The sequence below is a fragment of the Protopterus annectens genome, chromosome 2.part2 (assembly GCF_019279795.1).
Source record: "Protopterus annectens isolate FY-2018-M chromosome 2.part2, PAN1.0, whole genome shotgun sequence".
NCBI classification, from domain to species: domain Eukaryota; kingdom Metazoa; phylum Chordata; order Ceratodontiformes; family Protopteridae; genus Protopterus; species Protopterus annectens.
Genome location: NC_056730.1, coordinates 484,065,722 through 484,086,113, shown reverse-complemented (window position 1 = coordinate 484,086,113; position 20,392 = coordinate 484,065,722). Strand labels below are relative to the sequence as shown.

The 20,392-nt window shown below is 41.6% G+C and overlaps 1 protein-coding gene across 1 annotated transcript in view; it reads right to left on the bottom strand.

Moving 5' to 3' along the window:
* The window catches only part of IQGAP2 (IQ motif containing GTPase activating protein 2), a gene marked incomplete in the record, with an annotated part of 4,327,392 nt that overhangs the window by 33,989 nt on the left and 4,273,011 nt on the right, over nucleotides 1–20,392 (bottom strand).

Here is a 20,392-nt window from a genome sequence, read left to right as displayed (position 1 = left end):
AGCCTAACCACAGGCTTTGTTCCTGCAGAATGGAGAACAGCTACAGTTATTCCTTCCACAAAGCTGCCCAGTAACAGACCCAGTGAATTACAGACCCATAAGCCTGACCAGTCTCATCTATAAGGCCATGGAACGTATCATTATGGACCTCATAAATAAAGACATAGATGACCTCCAAACCTTGGATCCTACCCAACTCAGCTTTGTGAAGGCCAAATCCTGCCTGTTAAATCTGGTGGATTTCTTTGAAAGTGTGACCAAGGCTACTGATGAGGGAATATCTGTGCACACAGCATAACTTGACTTGGCAAAGGCTTTCGACACAATCCCATACTCGGGCATTAGTGATAAACTTAGCAAATTGAATGTAACCTCCTTTGTTGTAAGACGGGTTGCCAACTGGCTGACAAACTGAACACATTATCAAAGTGGGTGACTCCACATCAACCAGCAGACCTGTTACCAGCGGGTGCCACAGGGGTCAGTGCTGGGCACCCTAGTGTTTGGTATATACTGCTCAGAAGTTCAGGTCAAAACTAGAGCACTGTGGCTGACCATGTTTGCAGATGACTGCAAACTAGGTGCAATCATTAAATCCTCAAATGATATCAGTATACTTCAGAATGGTCTCACATAGTCCAACGACTAGTGTATTAGTCATGGTCTCAAACTGAATGGAAAGAAATGTATCATCATTCCCTTTGGCACAAACAATGCCCCTTCTCACTATCAAACCAATAACAATACCCTAAGTTCTCATGAAGTGGTAAGGGACCTGGATCACAGGCTGACCACAACCTTAACTTCAACCACCACGTGTCTAGCAATGAAAGGAAGATTTTCCACACAGCTCACTTGATTAGTAAAGGCATCACTTGACAGCAAAAGAAGTTATAACCACCCTTATAATCATCACTTATCCAAGCCTATAATTGAGTACAACGTCCCATTCGGTATGTACCACACTAAGCACCTACAGCAATTATACAGATCTCAGAGGTTTCTAACAAAGATGATCAAGGGCCTCCAACATGTGCCTTACATGAACTGACTAAAATCCCTGTCACTATACTCAGTATCACACAGACTTCTTAGGGAAAACCTATGCCTGGCCTACACAGCAACCCAAGACCCAAACCTAATGAACTTACTACATATCCATAAATCAAATGGGTCTAGGGCTACCCGTTCCAGGGACTTAAATATGGCCTGCGACTTAAATAGGACATGCTGGAGGGATAGATTTATCTCCCACCAACTGACACATCTTTGGAACAGGCTACCAACTCATGTGAAACACAGCACCTCTATGACACTGTTAAAGAGGAACCTGGATGTGTCACCATAAATTCTTACTGGGGATAGCGTCCACAACCCTCCTGGACATGGGCAGTCATCACCAATGCAATCTTGGGTGTTGACTAGTACCTAAACGGTATTACATTGGGTTTGAAACGGCTAGGATTAAAATGACCTCTGGGTCAATAGCCTAGTAATCTCCTATGATCCTATGGTTTTATCATGAGGCCAGTTCCACATCAAATGGACAGGTACCATAACTTGTCTACTGAATGACTCTTTTTATCAGATGCAGGGGTAAACAACCCCAAATTCTATCATAATGAAAATAAACACTTCTAGCTATAGAGTCATCACCAATCCTGAGGCAGGCAACTGTCAACTGTCTTCTTCCCACTTTGTACATGATATCAGGGTGACAAAAGTACAGCTGTGTAAGTAAAGTTACCATAACAACAGATGTTTGAATGATCACTGCTGCAGTAGCCTTAGCTATATGGGTTACATCCTGCCAAGGATATGACAGACAGCCTCCAAAGCTTCAGGCACCTTCCAAGAGCCAAAACTGTCAGTCAGCTCAAACTGAGCTGAGTAAAAGACAAATATGGGCTCAAAGTCCTTCACAGCTTTCCTGCCAACCAAGACAGAAGGAAACTGATTCCTGAAAGGACAATGCTACAAACAACAAAAAAATAAATGTCCACACTATGGCATAAAAAACACACCAAAAAAAAAAGAGGGGTGAAGGAAGGTAGCGGCTACTGTAGTAGTGATCATTCAAACATTTACTGTTACGATGAGCACTTACTTATACAACTTTATTATGTTCCCAACATATTGATCACTGCTGCAGTAGCCTTAGTTACATGTGGAGATTACCCAAGCTTACTACATTTGGAAAGTGGAAGGAGAACAGCGCAAGAACCCCTGGAGAACAGTCTCAGCAAAGCCTAACCTGGACCTAGAGAGGGAATCAAGTTAACAGTGCTTTGTAAAAGTATGCACACAGAACCAAGTAGCAGCTTCCAGAAATCTTCAGGAATCTAACCCTTTCCAAAAAGCCACAGATGAAACCAAGGCTCTGGTAGACTGGGCCTTGACTCTGCCTGGAACAGTTATGTTATGGTGAGTATAACAAAAGGTAATAGCCTTAGACAACCATTTGGAAGTAGGCTGCTTTGACACAGGTTGTCCCTTATTACCTTCACAAGAAATAAAAATTGATCCGAAGATGTGAAAGATTTAATTCTGTCAAGATAGTACCCCAAGTTGCCTGTGAACATAAAAGTATGAAGAATCCTTTCTCCCTCATTTTTAGATTCAGGGAAGAAAACAGGGAGATTGATAGTTTGGTTTACAGTAAACCTGGATACCACTTTAGGCATAAAAAGGGTTAATTCTCAAACCACGTACCTGCAAAAGAAGAGACAGGGTTGACTCACCATAAAAGATCGCAACTCAAATACTCTTCTTGCAGAAGTCAGACCAAGCAATAAAACTATTTTCCAAAAATGTCAAGTCTGTCAGGTTAGCTGGTTCAAATGGAACAAGTGTTAGCTTCTCTAACTCAAAATCAAGACCCCAAGTGGGGGAGGGGCACAAGTTTGACATGAAACTGCACTGAAAGAGGAGGGATCCATGGGCATTCGTGCTGAAATGGCTGATACATGAACCTTGATGGAGGAGTAAGAAAGGCCATAGGAGAATAATTCACACACACATTGTAAAACCAAACAAGAATCATCTCTGAATGGGTACCGGTTATGTTGTTGTCATCAACTAGAAAACCCTTTCCATATGCTAATTTTCTAGTAGCAAGTTTTCTTGCCTCCATTACTATCTACTGAACATCCACAGAAAAGAGATGCCTGAAAGAAGTTAAGATCCTATCATACAGACAAGTCAACTGAAGTTGACTGACGTCAGAGTGTACTGAACATCCCTGCTCTTGTATGAGTCGATCCAGTCTATGACAAAGCTTATGGTAATTGCCCCTGGCCATTTCCAAAAGAAGGGAGAACGATGGCTGCCTGGTCCAGAAGGGAGCCACCACAATGATCTAAGGAGATTCCTTTTGAATCATCAGAAGTACCCTGGATATTAGTGGAAAGTGTAGAAAAGCATACAAGAACATCCATGTCCAAGGAAAAGACATCTGCCTTCAGGGCATCTTTCTTGGAGTCCTGGAGCAGAATCTTATACACATACATACAAATATTTCAAGCATGGGTATTAATGCCCTTCTAGCTTGCCGATATACCAAAATACATGTTCCATAATAAGTATCCAGGCAGTTCTTAAAAATATCTAAAACTAGTACTTGCTTTAATGTAATCTGATAGTCTGTCCCACGCATCAGCTACTCTGTCAGAGAACCAATTAGTACACTTCTCATTCTTACAGAATCTACTACATAGGTTGTCTGATGACTCTCTAGTACTTTTTGTTAACCTCAAACATTCCCAGAGGTAGTTGTCACTAAATGCTATATTACCTGAATAAGATCTCCGCTTAGATATCTGTAAAAGACACTGTACAAGTTCAGATATTTTAGTCTTTCATAATAACTTAAATTTTCACATCCATGGATACCCTTGGTATAATTCTATTGTACTCTCTCCAGTTTACACATGCTTGTTTTCTTATAGGGTTTCCATATTGTTATTCCATACTCAAGTTTGGGTCTAATGTAACAAACAATAACTTCATTATTTTTGATTTCCTAGACTTTATAAATCTTTTTATACAACCTATAGTTATACAACTATCACTTACCAATTGGTTGATGTGATTAGAAAAACCCATAGCTGAATCTACCCAGGTCCTTAAATGAGTCTACACTTTCAATCACTGTGTGCTGTATTAAATACTCATCTTTCAATTTTGCTAGTTGTTCAGGGAGGAGGTAAGCAGGTCTACTTGAGGAACTTCCCACACATGGATCAAATCTAGGAAGACCCCCTGATCTACTTTCCAGTTGTGATGATCTGCCACTGTCTTGCTCAGCTTGTCTCCCACACAGTTTTGCTCCGAAGGAATGCAGAATGCCTGTAGAGTGAGACTGCGCTGTGAAACTATATCCTAAGCTAACATGGCTAGTCTGCAAAGAAGGAACAACCTGGCTCCCTCTTGTTGATGTACCACAATGATCGTGATATTGTCTAACAACTTGAAGAGGTCCAGGGGATGTTTGGATACCTTGATCAGGGCAAACATCATATTTATGTGCTTGCATCTGTCTTTGGTGTCTAACACACCCTGTACTTTTATCCCCCCTAGAACTACTCCCCAAGCAAAGTCCAAGGCATCTATGGTGACTCACTGATTTGGAACAGAGAGGGAGAAGGGGAGGCATGGATTTAAGGATATTGGTCGTCATCACCACCAAATGACTTCTCTTCTGATAAAAACCCAGTATGGGATTTGAAAAGACAACAGTTGTTGATACTGGGACCAAACAGACTTTAGATAACACTGTATCCTTCTTATATGGAGTCTTGCCAGGGGTATCATGAGAAAAGTCATGAGACCCAAAATCATGAGGTATTCCCTTGCAGTGACTGAAGTTTGAGTGGAAAACCTTAAAAACAGACCTAAATACAGATCTATTTTTCCTGTGGAAGAAAAACGTTTTGGACTGAGGTGTCTAGTTGACATCCCAGGAACACAATCCTGGTGAAGGAGTCAAGAAAAACTTTTGAATGTTCTCTTGGAACCCCAGCTTGTGTTAGGGAACTCTCACCCAATACAGAGATTCCTGATAGTTTGGAAAAGACTCTGCAAAGATAAATAGTCATATAAATATGGAAAAATGTGGATACCCTGTAACCTGCAATGAGCTATTACTGGAGCTAGACACTTTGTGAACACTCTCAGTGCAGTAGAATTTCTTAAGGGGTAAGGCACATAACTGATAATGTGATCCAGACACATAAAACCTTAAGAAACATCTAAAGTCTGGATGAATTATGATGTGATAAGCATCTTTTAAGTCTAGTGTTACCAGGACACTTGAAAAAGGAGCAACAGTTTGTGATGTGACATCATTTTGAATTTGGGCAGTATCCTAAAAAGATTTTGGAAAGAAAGAGCCACAACTCGTCTCCAAGCTTTTCTTTCTTTGACATTAAACATCTATGAATAAAAACCATTCCCACCTGGGAAGGAGGAATTGATTCCATCACTCCTTGGGACGGCATGCATTGAATGACTGGTGCTAATAAAAACATCTGATCTGGAAGATGAAGAATGAACCCCTAGAAAGGAGAAATGTCCTCCTACTGCCATCTGTAAGCTTGATGAATGATCTTCAGTAGCCATTTGTCTGAAACTATCTGTTGTCAAAGAGAAAAATGTAAATTCATACTTTGTAGAAGAAAAAAAGTGGTCAGAGTGGGAGGTGGGTCAAAATGTCTCTTGAGGAGTCATGCAGACTTCCTGAACTCCCTATGGTTTTGGGTGGTTTGAAGATTTATTTTGGAACCCCCTTTCCATTTCTTCTTAAACGTCTGCTTACCTGCATCCCCCCCCTTTTTTGCCAAAATTGGATAAGGGGTTAGAGACACCCTTATAAAATTTGGAAATATAGGGCTGAAATTCTTAGAGATTTCATGGATCATCTTGGCCCTTTTGTCACACTTTTTTATTACCTCTGTAGTAGAGGGACCAAAAACCAAATCTCTACCCAGAATCTAATTTCTATAATTTTGTAGGTTCTGAGAATACAGCCAAGCAAACCTCCTCAAAACAGTACCAGCGGCAACAACCCTTGAAGAAGCATCAGCAGAGTCAAGCATGCACTGCAAACAATGGTTAGTGACATGTGCAACAGAAGAGACTAAATTATTTAAAGCAGATTTTTCCTCACAAGAAGAAACTGCAGATAAAAGAATCCTCATACTTTCACAATTTCTCTGAGCAAACTAACACATGAGCCTAACGATTCAAAATTCTGAAAATTAAAGCTGCAGTGGATTGGAATTAAGTGTTCAGCAACTAAAGCTATACCTGCTGTTTCAGATTTGGGAGCAATGTATAAAAACTTAAAAGACAGAGGAACTTAATACATTGTATCTGACGTTTTAAGAGCAGCAGCCTATCAGGAAAATTACAGACAAAAATGCACACATCTTCTAAAGCAGGCAGAACTGCAGAAATGGCAGGTTCTGGAAATTCCTGACATAACTTGTGATAATATGGGCAGGTGCCAGCATAGCCACTTGGAGTTTTGTAAACAATGATATGTCGCTTGCATATCAAACTGATTTATAGAAGATGCTTGTGTTGCAAATGAATTAGAACTGTATGTCATTTGTATATCAAACTGATTTTGTACAGATGCTGGTGCTAAAAATGTATTTGTGAGCTCTGCTTGTGTTGAAATGCATCAGCAGTGCACCCTGCTGAAATGAAGAGAAATGTCTATGTATTATATCTGAATTAAATGTATATATTGTAATAGATGATACTGGCACATCAGAGGTTAACTTTAAGAAAATATGGGGAATGTAAATGAGCTGTTAAACCATTAAAAGGTACCCCACAGTACTGAACAGGACCGGAGACTCTGGGTCTGGGGGACAGCCTTTGTCCATTAGCTCAGTAAAAAAGGGGAGGCCCCAGGCACTGCCATAAACATTTGGATGTGTATTGTGGCTGTCTGTGCCAATTTCCTGCCTCAGTTTCAAATGGGATATAAAAGCCTAGAGTCAGGTGACCAGATGTGGTATTTCTGACAGTCTTCAGATATTATAAAAAGAAATCTCCGAATATAGAGTATTCTGTTTGGGAGCCTGACTAGAAAGACTGCTCACGTATTTCATCTTGCCTAGCCCAAGTAAGTTACCAGGGAACAGTAAAATTCTCTTAGATTCAGTCAGGAATATAGTGAAGCTTAGTTTAGATCTTGATTTTCTTTGAGTCTCTCCTTCAACGTTCTGTTCAATATTTCCTGTGATCTGAAATCTATGGTTTACTGTAATATATACTCCGTATTTTCATGTTCTTTTATTATTAAATATATTTAAAACTTTTATTGTGTCTGGTTCTTGCAAAGCATATCTAACCTTTGACCATACTTATATTTATTTGGTGGCTCTGTGTGGGCCACTCCAGAAGGCCTAGCCATCTTGGTGAACTACTACCACTTGTATTAGTATTAATATTGCACTGTACAACTGGACACCCTTTGTTAAGGGCCTTGGAGTAGCTGATTGTGGAGTGTCTGGTGGCAGTCAATCCACCTTATAGTTTGGACAGAAGAGAGAATAGCTGGTAAACCTCTGCCAGCTTTCCCAGGTGTGCGGGCATGTATGAAAATTAAATCTTAAAGAGTGTGTGTCAGCTACTTGGGGCAGGGACATGAAGCACTGGGTTCACAGACAGGGTGCTGAAGGACTTGCCTTGGACACTCGGCTGAGGACCTAACCCTACATCTGTACCATTGGATAGCCCTATTAGGGATCTGGAGGGAGACAGACACAGAGACATCCAGACCCCGGGCTGAGTGTGTTCCCTGTGTGCTCTTAAGGGAAACTGTACTTGATGCAGAGAGGTCTGCATCCAGAAATACTGAGTATATTAATTTGTATTCCAAGCGCACATCCCTCTTCAGTGTCAGTGAATATTCAGGCTCCCTGATTACTGGCCCAGCATGGGAATGACACATATTGGTGGCCATCACATACTGGTAGCAGTGGTGTTCATCACACAACTCATGGTAGTTTCGGAGATACAGAAAAAAACTTTAGTGTTCTCCCACTAAAAACACTGGATCTAGGCTAAAATATAAATTGTCTGAGGTACTACAACTAGCCACAGCAGAGCCACCCACCTGTGACTAAGACAAATTTATAGCCTGCTGTGTAAGCAAAGTCTGTTTGCTTAACTTTTTCTTTGTTGTTGTTAATTTTTTCTTTTTGTGGCTGGAAGGACCAACCATGGGACTGGCACTTTGTTCCATTGTAAAGCTGAAAATGGTACCTCTTTCCTGAGGAAGACAAGCAGCAAATGCAGGTAAAAACAAAGTATTTAAAAGTCACTTTATTCATAGTAAAAACACTTTAAAATGTCTTGCAAGTTCCATAAAGTAAAATACATGAAATGCATCCACAGAAAAAAATGTTTTTCAGTTATTTTAAACAACGTTTAAACTGAAAGGAAAAAAGAGCACTCCCATTTAAAAGTAAAACACAGTCTCATGGCACTCTGTTACAACACAGGTAAATCCACAAGTGCTACCACCAAAATACGAAAAACAGCAGCAGCAAATGGAGAAACAGTCCTCGGTTCTCGGTCCACAAATTTATTTGTTAAAAAACAAACATGAAGTGCTTTTTGTTTGGTATAGTAACTCAAACTTCTTCAGATGAAAGACTTTGACCATTACACTGTTTAAATACAGCAAGGTCATGTGTTTTTTTAATTTTCTTATGCTATTTGTTAACCAGGTAAACTCACCAAGACACAAGTCTCCATTTTTTCAGTGTATCCTTGGTGCACTTTCTGACTAAGTGACTTGCTCACAGTCACACTGAATGAATCAAACAGACTACAAAAAACAGCTTATAAACAACTTAAAGCTTTAATTCTCAAGATTAACCATGGGGCCTTCCTTCACTGGATTCCAAAAAGTGTTTCTTTTGGGCCTATGCAGTAACTCCACTGAGTTCAAAAACAGGGCTCCAACTCTATTGCAGACTCCAAAACTAGAATCAAATGTCTAACATTTCAACACTTTGAAATTTGGCACCACTGATATCCAATGCAAACCTTCAAATAAAGAGAATATCCCATTAAAGTCTATGGACCACTGAAGTCCAAGTATAGCTCCACCTGTATGCCAGCACTGGTAGTGTACGCATCACATGATGGCAAACCCAAACGCCTGTAGCACAGTTCTGACATACATGCATTGCTTGTCTCAGGCAGCACAGTAGTTGGGAGGTGATGGCTGAGACCCTTGCAAATGACTAGTAGCCTTCATGTAAGAGACAGCTCTTGGGACAAAAGGAATGGCTCCACTGTCATTTTTTTAAAGAGTCTGCCCTGTATTTATGCACAAGTGGCAGTGCTACAGGAGGGCATGTGCCCCCTTAGTGCCCCGGTCCCTTGAACCCTCAAAATTTGAATTACCTGTCCAGGGCATAAAATAAAAAATATACATTAAAAAAAAGTTATGTACTTACCATAACATTCCATCTGTGTTGTCCATCTTCATTTATCCTTGCCAAATGGGTTCAGTTCTGATATTGGAACACTCAGCCATTACTACATCCCTCGAGAACCAAAAACCCTCGAGCTTAAGTCCTACCTAGAATGTTCCTCTCCAAATTACCTCAGACTTGAGGTTGCAAACAGAAAAAGACAGAAGGTATAATCCTAATAACACCTTTATAGAGACCATATCTGGTGTTGTATGTAAAAAAATGCATAACTAGACCATAATTTGTTCCACCATGAGGCCAGAATGGAAGGGGCATGGAGGGTGGGGAATCCAGGATAAATAAAGATGGACAACACAGATGGAAGTTATGTTAAGTACATAACATCTCTATCTGATGTCAATCTTCACTTAATCTTTGACAAATGGAGCAGAGTCCCCAGCTACCTTAGATGTTGGGAGGACTCATGGAAGGATATTGCTGAGGACCATAAAACCAAAGGATGTTCTTCACCTAGAGATCAAATCCAATCTGTAATGAGTAATAAAGGTATGTGGGGTAGCCCATGTCGCTACTGCACAAATATCATCCGTGGAAGCCTTGGAATGAAAAACTGTTAGCTATGGGTCTAGTAGAATGTGCTTTAACAGGCTCAGTTAATTCAACTTTCCTCACATTGTATATGAAGGATATACAATCCTTTAGCCATCTAGGACTGGCTTACCCCATTCTGGTAGTTGAAAAAGAAACAGTTGGTCAGACTTTCTTACATCTTTTTTTCTATGAAGATAGAATTGCAATTGTCTGTGAACATCTAATAAATCCAAACAATATTCACCTTTGTTTGAAAAACTGGGAAAGAATACTGGTAAACTGACAGATATTCATTTCTGACACCACTTTTGGTTAAAAGAAAGGGTCCTATTCTCAAGGAAACCCTGTCTTTGTGAAATATCAAATATAGTGGCTTACAAGATAAGGCCTGAATTTATGAGAATCTACTGGCAGAAGTAATCGCTACCAGAAAAATACTTTTCCAAGATAAGGTCGCAGTTGCAACAGGCTCAAATGGATGATGCACTATAATTTTTAACAATATGTTTAGGTCCCAAGGTGCAGACTGATCCTTATATGGCAGTTTTAACATTAAGGTTTCTTTTAAGAACTCTCTGTAGTTTGTGAAAAATTAAAGATTTTTTGAACCCATTATGGAAATTTGAAATAGCTGCTACTTGAACACACAGTACAGGAAGAGGTTCCTGCTTTAAAAAGCAAAGCTTAAAACTCTAAGACTGTCGATTGAAGCAGGAGTCTCTTCCTCTACTATCAGTGTTCAACTAGCAGCTATTTCAAATTTTCATAATGGGTTCAAAAATCTTCTTTAATTTCTCACAAACAGCAAACAGTTCTTAACTGTTGTAGAGTTTTCTGGTGGAAAGCTTATGGGAAGCTAAGAGAATTCTAAGAACTGGGAAAGATAGATGATTACACCTGGCAATCAGTGGAACTGGAGGCGCCAAGTTGTGAGCTAACCAGATTCCATGGTTGATGCTCAACCTGGTTGACTTCTTTGAGTCAGTCACCAGAGCTGTGGATGAGGGCAAGGCAGTTCATACAGCCTACCTCGATCTGGCCAAAGCCTTTGATACCATTCCCCACTCAGGAATTATTGATAAACTCACCAAACTGGGCAACAACCCCTATATCACTAGCAGGGTTGCAAATTGGCTCACATATAGAACACACAGCATGAAAGTAGCGGACTGCAAGTCAGACTGCCGACCAGTCACGAGTGGAGTCCCAGAGGGGATCGGTACTGGATCCTCTCCTGTTTGGCATCTACTTCTCAGAAGTCCAGGCCAACACAGAAGGACTCTGGCTGACCAAGTTCACAGACGACTGCAAGCTGCGAGCCATTATTAATGCCCCAAGTGATGCAGACATCCTACAGAAAGGCCTCACTGAGACCAATGACTGGTGTCGAAACCATGGCCTTAAGCTTAATGCCAAAAAATGCGTCGTCATCCCCTTTGGGAAAAACTCAGTTCCCACTAATTACCACATCGATGGGAGCCCATTGAACACTGAAGGCATTATAAAAGATTTGGGGGATACAGGCTGACAGCAACCTCTCCTTCAACCACCATATTGCCACTGTGGTCAGAAAGTCCTTCTATGTGGCATATCTCATTGCCAAGGGCTTTGCACCCAGGAAGAAAGAGGTCATCATCTCTCTCTCTACTCTTCCCTCATTAGGCCAATCATCAAGCATAATGCCCCATTTGGCATGTACCTCACTAGACACATGTAACAGCTGGAAAGGCCATAAAAGTACCTCATGAAGGGGATCTTAGGCCTTAAAAACATGTCCTTCATGGACACAAATTCCAGCTATTCTCCGTCTCATATCGTCCACTAAGAAGCTATCTCTGCTTGATTTACAAAGCCATGTCTGACCCAGCTCTGTTAGAAATGTTACGTCTAAAGAAATCCCAATCCCTCCGCACCACACTCTCCATAGGCCTCAACCTCATTACCATAAACAACAGCACATGCTGAAGGGACAGGTTCATAACCCAGAGACTACCCATGCTCTGGAATAGACTTCCCATACATGTGAAACAGAGCACCTCACTGCCCCTCTTCAAGAGAAATCTTGAGTATTGGATGGGAAATACAAAGTTCAACCCGGGGATCACTCCAGTAACTCTACTTGATCGAGGCACTGGGAACTAAAGTCAGGCGGCATGATGCCAGGGCACTTCTATGGGCTAGGCTTGTAAAGGCTCCAAGGCCACTAGCAGAGTACACACCTATGAACTGATGAATGAGATAAGGCCAAAGAAATGGGTTCCAAATCTGTCAAGGCCAGAAGGGGGCAATGAGGATTACCTTGCTCTTCAACCTGATCTTTTTTTTTAGAAATTGAGGAATTAAAGGGATTGGGAAAAAGGTGTACAAGAGGCCGGAAGGACAATTGTGCAGGACAGCGTCCCTCAGGGACTCCCCAGGAGGGGGGACCAGGGCAAAGTAGCTGCTGCACTTGCTGTTCAGGGGAGATGCAAAAAGGTGGCAGCAAGGCTGGCTCCAGCAACGAAAAATCTTTTTTTGCCAGTTTGGAATTGAGAGACCACTTATGAGGCAGAAGAATGCATCTGCTCAGTTTGTCTGCCATCACATTGGAATTCCTTGGACTATGCATTGCTATTAGAAAGCGGTTGGAAGAGATCACCCACTGCCAAACTCTGACAGCTTCTTGAATTGAGAGACCACTCACTTGTGAGGCAGTAGAATGTGTCTGCTCAGTTTGTCTGCTATCACACTGGAATTCCCCGGAATATGCGTTGCTATTAGAAAGTGGTTGGAAGAGATCGCCCACTGCCAAACTCAGAGCTTCTCGACAAAGTGGGTAAGACTTGGTTTCTCCCTGCTTGTTGATGTACCAAACTGCTGACATCTGTTTGAATTGCAACGGTTCCCAAGGGGAGAGCAGTTTTAAAGGCCTGTAAAGCTAAAAGCTCTACCCTCAGCTCTAGAACACTGACATGCAAGTTGGTCTCCATTGGGGTCCTAGTGCCTTGGACAGTCTTGCCTAGATAATACCCCATCCCATTTGGGAGGCACCCATGGTCACTATGGCTTGGGGTTGACTCGGAACAAAGGGGCAGCCCAAGAGAATTTCCTCGGAGTGAATCAACTGAGCTAGGTCTTTCCTGCAATGGTTGATAATCAAAGTCCGATCTGACATTGGCTGATACATTATAGACCACTGAGATGCTGGAAGCCAGTGTAGAATTCTCATGTGAAACCTCACTAGGGAAACTGAAACCTCACTTGGGAAACTAACAATATGGTCGCTGCCATTAAACCTAAGGCTTGTAGGACTAGTTGTGCGGCTATATTCTCTTGTTTCTGACAACGTTTTGCACCTGGGCCTTGATTTTTTACAATCTCGATTTTTTACAATCTCAGATAACGTAGTGAGGCTATGCAAGTATCGGTATTTACAACTGCTCTTATGAACGCTAAAGTCTGAGTCAGAGTCAAATGTAGTTTCTCGTAATTTATGGTTAACCCCAGGTTGGCAAAGGTCTGGAGAACGTAGTCTCTTGCTTGTTCTAGAAGATGCCTGCTGGGAGCGGTAATGAGACACTCATCTAAGTACAGAAATACCCAGAATCATTGCAGTCTCAAATGAGCTACTACTACTGACATGCATTTGGTGAACACCCTGGGGGCTGTGGTGAGACCAAAGGGCAGAGCTCAGATCTGAAAATGACTGGCTCCCAGCCGAAAGCGGAGAAATCTCCTGGAGTACTTGTCCATTTTTGTGTGGTAATATGCATCCTGGAGATCTAGCAAGCACATCCAATCATCTTTCCCTAAAAATGGGAGAATAGACTGAACCATGACCATATGAAATTTTGCCTGTTGAGCAGATTTGTTCAAAACACTTAGATCCAAACTTGGTCTCCATACCCTGTCTTTTTTAGCAATAAAAAGAATCTTGAGTAAACTCTGGATTATATCTGGTCTAGTGGGACCTCTTGGATGACACTTTCTTTTTCTAGCTTTTTCCATTTCTAATGCTGCTGGTTCTCAATGACTGGGTGGAATATTGGGGATTTTCTTGCAATTGTGGGGAGTTAGAAGAACGGTATGGTGTAGCCTCTGGTTATAATCATCTGCACCCAAACATCTGAAGTTATTTGAAGCCAGGTGTGCTGGTGCAGGAATAAATGTCCCCGGACTGCCTCCAGAGGAAGGCAATCGAGCCTCCTTTCAGGAGCACTGATAGATTTTACCAGGAAAAGTAACCCTGGAACCTTGATTTTGTGGGCCACCTATGCCGAGTGGATGGCGTCTTTCATTAAAGCTCCTCCTCTGCCCCTGGGGGAAGTCACAGCCACATGCATCCTGGAAAGCCCCTTTGGACTTTTTGAACCACATTTTCCCGATCACCTGGGTCCTCAGAAAGGACTGTTGAGGAGTAAAAAACCATATGCTCACTGCAGAAAGGGTCTTTTCATCCTTTTCACACCTGGATGTTTCTCAAACTTTAGGGCCAAAAAGGGACAATCCGTCAAAGGAGGCAGTGACAAATGAAAACTTGAATGGCTACACAAATTTGCACAAGCGCATCTAGGTGCGTCTCCTCATACCTACCCCTGATCCCGCTGCTCTAGCCATCCCTTCAGCTGCATGTGCTCTAAAGCCTCATGGACAAATTTGAAATGGACTCCAGAGTGGTCAACTGAGAAGAAACCTTATCTTGGACTTTGCCTGATACGGGTCCTGTCAGAGTATCTGATAACACCTTAATCGGTTCCCTTTAGAGTCTAGTGAAGTGTACCATAAAGTTAAAAGACAGTAATGCAAAGGTTAATGAAGCATAAACCTGCTTTCCAAACCTATCCATTGCCTGAGACTCTCTATAGGGAGGACAGATAGTGGAACTTTCCTCTGCCAGTTCCTTTTTTCTGGCTGCTGCTACCACCATGGCATCTACCACCAATCCCTTTTCCCAAAACTGATGATCGTCAGGTACAGTAAGAATTTTATCTGGTCTCCTGGAGATGGGTTCTATAGCATCAGCAGCCTTCCCAATCACGTTGCGAAATCAACTTAATGAGTTTGTCAGTGGGCAGAGTAACCCAATAGGTAGATGGTCGAGCACCGACAGCCTGCAGATGCATTGCTTCCTCCAAAGAGGGCTTTTGGGACATCCAGCTACCCCACTGCTTAAGGATCTCAAAGATGTCTGCAGAGGAGATGTCTTCCAGGAGTGACCATAGGGAACCCTCTCCTTCAGTGTAATCAGTGTCTTCTGTGATGGATTCCTCTGGAGAATCTAAGTGTTGTTTCTTCTTATACGTGCTCTTCTGAGGAACCTCCTCAGTGGGATGATCCGGGGAGGTGTCAGAAGAGGACAAAACCTGTATAGGTGACTCCTGCAGTTTTGGCACTCACTGTTCTGGTGTTGGAATTGGTTGAGGCTCTAGATGAGGGGATGGGGTAGAAAACTGCTTTAATTGGGGTGGAGCTGACTGCATGCTCACTGTGGGCAGAACCCACTCCTTGGCCTGGAAAACTTGTCCCCCCAAAACATGGAAGGGAGCCTGGAACAGAGAAAGACTGCATTGGAACCGTGGTCCTCCCGGTCCGAAGAAACCTCTCCCGAGGCCGAAGCTGGGGCACAGCTAACGTGAGACGAAGCCCCGAGGTGCAGGGACAGCTCCAAAAAAACTGGAGTCGAGTCCTGCCCCTTGGAACGAACAGCATAGCCATGATACTGAGAGGTATCTGGTTCTGAAACTTCCGAAGAGCTCAGGGTAGAAATTGGTACTGGAAATAAAGACTGAGCTGGAACTGAAACAGTTGGCATCGGGAACGTTTCAGCTGGGATCTCCAGGTCCTTAATGAAGGTAGGAGGAGGAAGACTAGTTGGAGTCAAAGAAGGAAGGGTTCTGGGACTGGAAGTAGCAGGAACAGAGAACACAGCTGAAATCCCCTCACCACAAGGAGCTAGATCTATCAATCTCAACACATCCAATTCAGTCAGGCTCTTGGGTAGAAATTAATAGGCTGGATAGAAGGGGATCTTGGTCATTCCAAAAAGGGGCAACTGACCTGAAAAAGCATCAATAAATGGGGAGTGTCTGGTCCTAGGATGATCTAAAAATGAAAATTCCACACTTTCAGATGGTGCCGAAGACATCGGCACTGGAGAAACAGACAGCACCGAGACTATTGAGTCTACGGTATGGCCTTGGGTTTGTGCCGACAATTTTGGCACCAGTAAGGAAGAAACTGTTGGTGCTGAGGAAGTCAGTACAGAAGAGTCTTGTATGGTCCACACGGGTTCCACAGAAGCAGAAGAAACCAACAGTTTAAATCTCTTAGTCATCAGCACTGACCGAGAAGCTGGCACTGATAGACTCCTTTTCTTAGACTTGTCCACCTTCGAAGAGGAGGAGGAATGAGACAAAACATCTATTTTACTTTTTGAGTCATGACCAGAAATGGTCTCTTCAAAGGCAGATTTTAGTATACCTTTCAAAATTAACCAGGGCCCAGTGACTTAAGCTGTGGCAGATACAGCAATCTTCCTGTACGTGCACCAGGTGCAGGTAGCAAACACAGAGAGAGTGCCCATCAAAACTGGGTAGCTTTTGAGCACATCTGAGGCATTTCCTAAAGCCAGAAGTGCCTTTGGTTTTATCAACCATGGTACACAGCACAAAATACACCGTAAACACATGCAAACACTATGCAGTTAGAGAGAAAATGGATAGAGGAAATAAAAGTTGTAAGCACATTTTTTTAAAGGATAAGAAGGGAAACAAAGATAAGCTACCAACTATGGGAGTAGAGAAGACTGGAGGTAGAGAGGAGAAAGACTACTAATGATGGTGGAGGAGGATATCCTAAGTAGGTATGGAAAGGAAAACTACCAATGATGGTAGCTGAAAGGAAAAACACCAAAGTGTTAAAGAAAGGAGCTATTAGAAAAATGGGCAGGCTATAAGAGAAAACAATAGACAATATTAATAGGAACAGAAAATATATTTAAACACAACACCTAAGCACAAAAATATAAGAAAAAAGATCACTTAGCTCGAGAGTTATTGGCGCCGTGTCTGTCACAGGAAGTGGGAAAAGAGATCTGAGGTAATTTAGAAAGAAAGATTCTGGCTAGGACTTGAGCTTGAGGGTTTTGGTTCTCGCAGGCTGTAGTAAGGGCTGAATCGGTTCCGATATCGCAACCAAACCCATTTGTCAAGGAGCAAATGAAGACTGCCAACATCAGATCTGATTTTTATTTTTACCTATTTCCCATTAAGAGAACCAGCAAAGCAAATGTCCTAAAAGGACACGTGTGCCTCCAACCGCTGCTTAGATAACCTTGCTTGGCATACCTCTAAAATGTAGAGTTTTTTGCAGAATGTCCAGATTTTTGCCTCATATGTCTGGTCTGCTCCTGATAAAATTTGTCATTTCCTGGCCAAACATGGAGGACTAAAGTCACTAAATAATATCCTTCAGAAAATGCTAACACATATCCTGTTATTCTACCAACTTTCTAATTTTATAAGAGTAATATTTAAAATGTGTCCCTATTTTTGGGCTTTTGTCCTCCCCATTATTTAAGGCTCTGTCCAGATTTATTGTGCTAAGAAGTTGAGAGGTATGTTGCTTGGGAAGTGCCCCAAAAGACCTGTAACTGGTTCTGTAAGTAGAGGGGCAGTGCCATGGTGCTAGAAAGACAGCGTCTTGGACTATATCACTGGTGTCCACAGTGAGCGATTTATGTTTCAAAAACGCTATATTCTTCGGCTCACTGTGGGTGTAATTGGTGTGCTGGACAGAGAAAAAACAACACGTCTGTCAAATAAGTAGGATTACTTACTAGTATGCTTCTTGTTCATAACAAGGATAAAGTGATGAAGGGGTCATTGGGGAAATGTTTCATTTTGGTGTTTGTGAAAACTTGTACAGACTGCTGAAAGGGTCATTGATGGAACACTTCATTTGGGTGCTTGTGCAAACATGGAGAGACTACTTAAGGGGTCCATTCGGGGAAACATTTTATTTTGGTGGTTGTGAATACTAAGCAGACTGCTGAAGGGGTCATTCGGGAAACATTCCATTCTGGTGCTTGCGCAAACCTGGACAGACTGCCGAAGGGATGGTCAGGGAACCATTTAATTTTGGTGCTTGTGCAAAGTTTGACAGATTGCTGAAGGGGTTATTGGGGGAAGTGTTTCATTTTAGTGCTTGTACAAATTTGGACAGATTGCTGAAAGGGTTATGGGGGGAACATTTCATTTTAGTGCTTATGCAAACCTGGGAAGATTGCTAAAAGCGTCACTGGGTGAGACATTTTATTTTGGCATTTGTACAGACTGCTGAAGGGGTCACTATTCTCTGGCAAATCAGTCACTTTAAAGGACTTGTCACTAAATAATGAAAAGCGTCACTGAGTGAGACATTTTATTTTGGCGTTTGTACAGACTGCTGAAGGGGTCACTATTCTCTGGCAAATCAGTCACTTTAAAGGACTTGTCACTAAATAATGACATACATTTCAGTTTGACTTCTTACCCTTCAGAAAATGCATGCTAGCAAATCCAGTTATTTTAACTTTAAAAGAGCAATATTTAAAATATGTCCCTGTTTTTTGGCCGTAGTCCCCCCACTATTTTAGGCTTTTTTCCAGACTTCTTGCACTAACAAGTTGAGAGGTATGAATAGGTACTTTACTTGAGCATAGTTCTGTAGGTACAATCCACCCGTGTGACTTGAGTACTTTTTTGGGAAGAGTTACTGCAAGTCTAAGTGTACTGGGGTATCATTCGCAAAGAAAAGACCATCTTGCCATACCAGTAAAAGTTTTGCGATGACTGGTACTTACATAAAGAAATGAAACCTAGATTAATAAACAGGAAGTTTACCCCGGGGAGGCACATGGAACTAATCTAAGGGGGCGGCGAAAGCCAACACATTCTGGATAGGCTTATAAATGCCCTAGGGCAGATAGCCTAGTACCTACCCATGAACCTATATGGTGCATATTCACCGAGTCTACATTGGGTCCTCTATTTTAACCTCAAGATCACGTCATATACAAAGTGCAATGCAAGACACATATGAAGATGGACTGTCTATTTTTACCCAGCTTGTACTAAAACAAAAAGTCAATACACAAAATGAATAATCTGAAAAAGTTTGCAGTGCCTTACTTAAATTTCACCTTGTTTTTTTTTTTTTTTTACACAAAGAGCTAACATTGGTGAGTAGGCAACTGTACTTAAGCTTTGCATTAGCTTCTGGACAGTCTTTTTCTTAGTTGCAGATGTCACCTGCTCGGATTAAGGAAGAGCAGCAGCACCACCACAGTTCTGAACACATCAATTATTTAAAGTTTATTTTATATAAAATTTAAGATGTTTATATTTTAAATAATGTTTTATGCAATTTGACACTAGTGAGGTTTAATTTGAATTAATATCTTCTAAAAAGATCCTCTAAGTTCATTGGCATCTTTGATTTCTGCACATGGCATGCTCCATCACAATCCAGATGAGCTCATCGGCATCTTCAATTTGTACACATGGCATGCTCCATTACAATCCAGACAAGCCTATTGGCATCTTCAATTTCTGCACATGGTGTTCTTCAACAAAGTCCAGACAAGCTCATTGACATCTTTGATTTCTGCACATGGCGTGCTTTGTCAGAATCCATACAAGCTCATTATCATCGTCTATTTCTTCACTTGGCGTACTTCAGAATACACGTAAATTAAAACATTGTATTCTTCAGAGGGGGTCATACTGTGACTGTCACAGACGAACTCTGAATAAACTAACATGGTAAGATATAGTAAACACTGTCATTTTCAAATACACACAGACCTTGTAATTAGCCTGGCCTCTCTACTTACTCTACAGATTGCTCTATTATACACATTATGATACTCTTCGGTTCCAGAAAGAAAGAAGACCCACTTGACTAGTACAGAGAAATGTAACACGATGCATGTTTCTTAATAATGTTTATTGTACAGTATGTATCATTAAGAACTGTTTTAATAATGTGTTGTGTATTTTATTGCAGATGCAGAGTCATAACTAGTGTGGGGCAAAGGGGGAGGCCACCATGTTGACAAGCTGTCAGGGAGTTCTGTTGCAGTACTAGCAGGTGCTGGAAGTGCTAGTGATATATATATATATATATATATATATATATATATATATATATATATATATATATGTAGCCCAGGCGGCACAAGCTCTCATGTTACAGTTGTAACAAACAGCTTGCTGTATCTACAGTATGTGTGGAAGATTTGTTTTTTGAACTTCGACTTTAAGTACACAGGGTTCTAGATAGATGTATTTTATTTTATTTTTTTATGTCATCTGTCT